This window comes from Panthera pardus, unplaced genomic scaffold (genome assembly GCF_024362965.1).
Source record: "Panthera pardus isolate Hobbes unplaced genomic scaffold, ASM2436296v1 HiC_scaffold_20, whole genome shotgun sequence".
Classification (NCBI taxonomy): domain Eukaryota; kingdom Metazoa; phylum Chordata; class Mammalia; order Carnivora; family Felidae; genus Panthera; species Panthera pardus.
In genome coordinates, this window is record NW_026526766.1 from 89,876,479 (window position 1) to 89,883,571 (window position 7,093).

Sequence of the window (7,093 nt, forward strand, 5' to 3'; positions counted from 1 at the left end):
GCGATTGGCCTTCCAGGCGTCAAAGGTGACAAGATCAGGACAGAGCAGAGGCCCAGCCATGGGGGCACCGAGCCGCTGAAGGTCAGGCACTCTACCCACCACACCCGGCAGCCTTGTCACCCAGGGCTCCATGACAATGGCTGATGAACCAGGAGGTCCTTACCGGTGGGACAGCCCAGCAGACAATGAGGGGACCGTTTGATTTTAACCAAAAATGCCGAGGCAGCGGGCTGGAACCCCGTTCTGTGGTCATGTCCCCAATCCAGGGGTTCCCCTTCCAGAGGGATCTCCGCATCACTCTCAGCAGAAGCCTCCCCCCCCCCCCCCCCGCCCCTGCCTGCCACTTGCCCCGGTGAGACTCACCGGAAGCAGTCCTGCGGCTCAGGTGGGCTGTGGGGGTTACCGTCACCCCGACAGCGTACAGATCATGGCGGCGGCAGAACCCCGAGTCAGGGGTGACTTCAGCTCCGCTTCTCTGACTCTGTCCTCTCTGCTCGTCTGCCTCATCCGCAGGCTGGCAGCCACACGTGTCCCCGGAGGCGCAAAACTGCCCCCCAAAGTGGGGCCCGGCCCGGGTCGCACAGGGGCGGCGGGAAGGGTTCTCAGCTTATCAACTCACGCCACCCAGGCTACTGACCCCACTTCTCCAGGGGCCCCCACGCTGTCCCACGCCACCGCGCCTTCCCCGCCACCCCCACTGCTCGCGTCCTCTCGGGAACAGGAACAGGCAGGTGTTTCGACTGCCGCCAGCGAAGGAGCGGGTGACACTATCCCCCGACAGTGAGCATTTCCTGGCCACCAACACGGCTGAGCTTTCTTGGCGCATTTGATTGGCTGTTCACGTTTCCTTGTGCAAAATGCCCCGTCGTGCCTTTCTCATTTGTTTCTCGTGGGTCACCTGTGGGTGTTGCCACTTAAGCCTGTTTCCAACGTATTCAGTTTTAGAGATCAACACAGAATACGTACAACAGAGGCCACAAACCATCGGTGTGGAGCTGTGAGTGTGCCCACCATGCGGGCGGACAGGGGATGGGTGCCTCGGCCCAGAGGGTCCCCGCGCCCGTCCTCGGCCAGGGGCCCCCCCACAGCTGACCTCGTCGCGTATGATTTGTCACCAATGGGTGGAGCGGGAGGCTGTGATGTCAAGTGGAATAAGGCAGAGAGACGAATACCATGTGATCGCCCTCGCGTGGAATTTAAGAAACAGAAAAGAGCCAAGGGAAAAGAGAGGCAGACCAAGAAACAGACTGAAGAGGACACGCAGGTGGCGACCAGGGGGGAGGTGGGTGGGCGATGAGGGGACAGGTGTCGGGGATGAAGGCGGGCGGTTGTGACGGGCACCCGGTGACGCAGGGAAGTGCTGGGTCGATAGGTGGTACACCCGAAACCAATATTAATACACTGCGTGCTAACTACACCGGGATTTAAATGAAAACTTAAAAAAGCAAAAACCAAAAAAAAAAAACAAAAACAAACCACAATTGATGGGAGACATGTGCTGTTTCCAGCTCGGGGCTCCGATGATTAGAACCATGAGCTTCCGGGCACCCGTCTTTGTTGTGCGGTTCTCCTGGAAACGCCGTGGGGAGGGAGGAACCGCCAGGTCCCAGGGTGGCGGGCGTAGAAGCTACTTCGCAGGGCTCCACAGTGGTGTCTCCAGAGTGGGGAGACAGGTTTTCCCTCCCCCACCTCCCCACCCTGGCCGGGCAGGTGGGAGAGAGTCCCCTCCTTGCTCTGTGTGTCGAAACCTAGTGGGGGGTGTGTGCACGGGCAGAGCAGGCCTCGCTGTGGCTGTGACTGTGACTTTGTGATCGATCGGCAGGTCTCTGATGACTGACAAGGGGAAGCGTTTTTCACGTTTAACTGTTCCCGTTTTCTTGTGTGAAACACCTGCTCCCGTCTGTTTCCTCTTTTCTACTTGGCCGCTTGGGTTTTGGTAATCTGTGGCAGTCCTTCACCTATTCTGGGCCCCGACCCCTGCCTGGTGTATTCAACGCATCGCAAATCTTTCTTTCCAGGGTCTCTCAGACCTGTGGGGACGCTGCGCTGGCCCTTCTCCCAGCAGAGACCTTTGTCCCTGAAGCTCTGGGCATCTGCCGGGCTCACCCGTCTCTGGACTGGTACTTTCTTGTCGTTTTCCGCCTCTGTGTATTTCCACTTTTTCTTGCCACCTCGGTTAGAATTTTAGAAGGTTTTTTTCCCCCCCTATTTCATTCAGAGTATCACCACTAGGGCTTTGTGTCCAGAGGGGTCATCAGGATACCTCATCTGCCACGTTGTCAGATATGGAAGTCTCCGGTTACTTTTGAATTTTTGTGTTCCCACCGTGAGGATCTTCCACAAAAACAACGCGGCGAACCTCAAGGTTCAGGCCCACAGACCCTGGATCGACAAGGGATGTTTGCTAGCAAAACAGATCTCCAGGCCGACACGAACTTGCTGATTCTGGATCTGTAGGGAAGAAGCCCAGGACTCTTCGTTTTAGCCAGCATTTCCCATGATCCACCCCTGCTGAACGGCTGCCCTGGACAGATCGCCTCACCCAGCGGGCTGCTGAGGGACAAGTTACATTCTTCAGTGGCTAGAATATCCCCACCCGTAAAAGAATGAAGGTGGCTCCAGCCTCACACCCGACAACAAAATTAACTCCCAACAGACCACTGACCTAAATGTTAAGAGCCCAAACTACAGAATTCCCAGGAGAAAATAGGAGAGTCTTTGTGACTTTGGATCCGGTGAAGTCTTAGATGCAGTGCCAAAACTACGAGGGGCAAGAGAGAAAAATAAATGGGACTTCATCAAAATGAACAGCTTCTGGGGCACCTGGGTGGGCCCGTCGGTTGGGAGTCAGACTGGCTCAGGTCGTGATCTCACGGTTCGTGAGTTCGAGCCCCGCGTCGGGCTCTGTGCTGACAGCTCAGAGCCTGGAGCCTGCTTCCGATTCTATGTCTCCCTCTCTCTCTTTCTGCCCTTCCCCTGCTTGTGTTCTCTCTCTCTCTCTCTCAAGAATAAACTTAAAAAAAAAAAGAACAACTTCTGTGCCACAACCAATGTCCATCAAGAAAGGGAAAAGGTGGGGCGCCTGGGTGGCTCGGTCAGTTGAGCGTCTGACTTCGGCTCGGGTCATGATCTCGCAGTCCGTGGGTTTGAGCCCCACATCGGGCTCTGCGGTGACAGCTCAGAGCCTGGAGCCTGCTTCCGATTCTGTGTCTCCTCCTCTCTCTGCCCCTCCCCCACTTGTGCTCTATCTCTGTCTCTCAAAAATAAATAAATGTAAAAAAATTTAAAAAAAAGAAGAAAGGGAAAAGGCAACAAGAACAGGAGAAAATCGTTGCAAGTTGTACACCTGATCAAGGACTTCTATCTAAAATATATAAGGTTGGGGCGCCTGGGTGGCTCAGGTGGTTAAGTGTCCGACCTCGGCTCAGGTCATGATCTCGCGGTCGTGGGTTCGAGCAAAAATGAATAAACGTTAAAAAAAACACAAAAAAACGTAGGATATATGAGGAACTCCTAACTCAGTAATAAAAAGACGACGCAGTTTTTAAATGGGCAAAGGACCTGAACAGTTTCTCAAAATAAGGTCTAGAGATGGCCAGTAAGCACACGAGAAGACACTCCACTTGAGTAGCTGACCCCTGCTACGCCACGGCTGCACCTTGAAAATATGCTGAGCAAAGGAAGCCAGACACAGAAGGCTACGTGCTGTGGGATTCCATTTGTAGATGTCCAAAACAGACACATGCAGAGAGAGACACAAAGGACCCTAATGGTTGCCAGGGGCTGGGCGTGGGGGAAGGGGGTGACCGCTCATGGGCACAGGGTTTCTTTGGGACTGACAAAACGTTCTAAAACTAGGGGGAATGGTTGCACGACTGTGTGAATATAGTAAAGACCAGTTATCCGCTTTGAGTGGATGAATTCTAAGGTATGTGAATTCTATCTCAATAAAGTTGCTTTTTTAGTGGCTAGAAGGTTCATTTTCACGCCTCTGCCCCCCACTGCCTGTGATGACAGAATTTCTGCCGTCTAGTGGCCTTGTAGACAGCATAAAGTTGTCGCTGCAGATGAGGTCCTCATGCCCGCCTATCTGCAGGTGCGGCCTCCCCATGAACGCGAAGCAGCAGGTGCAGTGGCCCCGGTACCTCCTGCCTGGGCCCGTGAGCGGGTCCGCACGTGGGGGTCCCGCCTCTGTACCTGGAGGCCAGTGGAGCGTCCTGGGCTGGTGCGTCACTGGCTAGAGACATGGAAGTTAGCTGCCATGTCCTCGTTCTGGCCTCCGGGCCCAGTATCGGCTGGAAAAGATTTGCACAGGAAATAGGAGCTTGATGGGAAAAACCGGACTCTACCGCCTGGGGCCTCACCGAAACCCAGTTTGCGGTTAAATGGAAGTGACCCGGCAGCTGTGAAACCTGAGCTGGACCCTCTTGCCCTCGGGGGAAGGAATGACCAACGAAACCAGCAGGTCAGAGCTTTACTGGCGAAAAAAAACCAGGAGCTGTTTTGCTAAAGCAAGGCACCGGACGCGACAACATAGAAGGGCCCTGCGCTAAGAGAAATGGCCAGTTGCGGAAGGACAGATGACCGCATGATCTCCTTTACAGGAGCTCCCTGAACCGGTCAAACCTCTCGAAACAGAATGGCAGGGGCGGGGCTGGGGAAGGGGCAGTGGGGCATTACCGTTCACCGGTGTGAAGTTTCAGCTACGCAGTAAGAAAGTTCTGGAGAGCTGCCAGACAGCATCGTGCCTACAGCTACCTATACTGTATTGTGCACTGAAAATTTTCCTAAGAGGGTAGATGTCATCAGGCTTAGTGTTCTTACCACATTTTTGTTTTAAAGGGAGCTTACAGGGCAGTAAATACAATACAATCTCGTTGGTGCTCATACCCACCTATCTATCCATCTGCCCACCTCCCCCCCCCCCACTGCCGCCTGTCTGTCCGTCTGTCTGTCCGTCCATCCATCCATCCACCCCAAACTTCTGCCTCTACTCATCTCTAGTGAATGGCACTCAAGGGTTTTACTGTGGCAAGGATAGGAGTTCCGCGTCCTATGTGACACCGTTTGGGTATCTTACAGGTAACACTGCAATGATACAAATACAGTTACTTTTTCTATTTTTAAAAATGGAAGCATGTTCCACGACCAGCTAATACGTCACTTTTCCTGTGCCTCTGAATCCTCACCTGTGCCTCACAGCCCAGATTCCGGGTCACCTTCACCTCCCCCAAGGATATTGCCGTGAGTCCTGGCCTCGGAGCCTCTCCTGCCTCCCCTGCCTCCTGGGCGCACAGCTAGTCTGTTCCTAACCACACCACTGGGCCACAGAACCTGGTCTGACCCCTGACGCAAAAGAAGGGGAGCATGCTGGGAAGACGTGGGACCCGAGGGCAGAGATGGGAGTCAGGAACCATCGGAAATCAGATGGTCTCTCTTTTTCTCTCGTCTCTCTCTCCTTCATCTTTGCAACATAGAAGCTTCACGAGGGCAGACATGCCGTCCTCCTCCCTCCTCTGCTCCATCCCCGGTGCCAGGCACACAGGAGGCATGCCGTGCCCGCTGAGTGCCCGAGGTGGCCTGTGCCTGCTTCTCTCTCTGCGGCTGTGCTGTGCACGGGCCGGGCAGACCCCAGGTATCCTCTGCTTCCTACAAGGAGCAAGAGGAGAGAGTAGGCGTCTACCCTCGGTTCTCTCCCCAGATTCCTGGGACAGAGAAGCTGGCTGGCCCGGCTCAGGGTGACCAGCAGGTGTAACCCCAGTCCCGCAGCAGAAACACCTGTGGAGGCGGCACCCCGAAGGGCCCTTGGCACCACCTGGATTTCCGCTGCCTGGGGAGTCGTGGGGGGAAGGGACAGGCACAGAGACAGCCCCGTAAGCCAGGGGGCCCGCGCTAGTGGAGGGGACAGTTTGTGGTGACAACTTCCGATAAATGCGCTTGGAAAGGAACCGAGGCGCTCCTTTAGTGACAGGGCGGAAAGCGAGCTGTTCCCTCCAAGTTACCCTTTGTCAGACCTCAGTGGTTAGCTTCAAGGGCAGCGGGGGGATCTAGAAATTAGCGGGATGTTTGCCCTCCAAGCCTGGGACTGGGCCTCTCTGGGCCCCGCGGCCCGAGAACCAGCATGGCCTGGGCTGGAACTGGATGCTAATAAACTCCAGCCAGAGGGGGCAGAGGGCTGCAATCCAAGGAGGAGCCGGTCCGCAGCCCAGCGAGGGGCAGGGAAGCCTTGCTGTGCAAAGCGATGGGGGAGGGGCTGCGGTGGCCGGGAGGCGATGAATGCCATTTGCTCCAGTCATTTCCGGGGGAAGCGATCTACACGATCTACAGCCGGAGCGTGTTGGGCCAACCCTGGCGGTGCTCCCCAGGCCACCGGACACCCGAGGGGCGCGCCCGTGACCCGCGCGCGCGTGCATCTCAACGAAGCATCGCGGCCCAGCCGCTCGGCGACACTGGTCCACGTGGAGCTCCTCCCCGAGCCACCCCTACAGACAGCCGAGAAAGCAGGTGCCCACGACCTCTCCAGGGCCTCCCCCCACCCCTACCCCCGCCGAGCGCACTTGGGGACTGAGCCCTCCTTGCCACGTGCAGCCTTGGGCAAGTCTTTTAAGTTGTCTGAGCCCCAGTGTCCTCGCCTACGGATAAAAATAGTTCTGACTTCTGGGGGGAGCTGTGAATTAGGTGAGACAGAGTGACAGCACGCACTGTGTGTCCTGCCCTATTTTTGGCCTTAATATGCATCAGCTGGTCCCGCGATTCTCGCTCAGCATTGCCTAGGAGGCAATGACTATTTTGCTGTCATTTCACAAGGACTCAGAGAGGTGAAAGAACTTGCCCGGGATCACACAGCAGCACGGGGACCCAGGCTGCTCGGTACACGGCCCATACCCGTGGCGGACATCACCTGCCTCCCAGAGCAGGCTCAGAGCGCACAGAACTGCTCTGATGGGGCAGACGGCGGGTGGAGGAAGCGGAGAGGAAACGGTGTGGCCGGGCCCAGAGAGGAGGTCATCCGCAAAACGCGCATTACTACATAAACTAAAGAAGCGAATGTTTTATGAAGTCTTTGGCTAAGGGTTTATGTCCAAATGGTGTT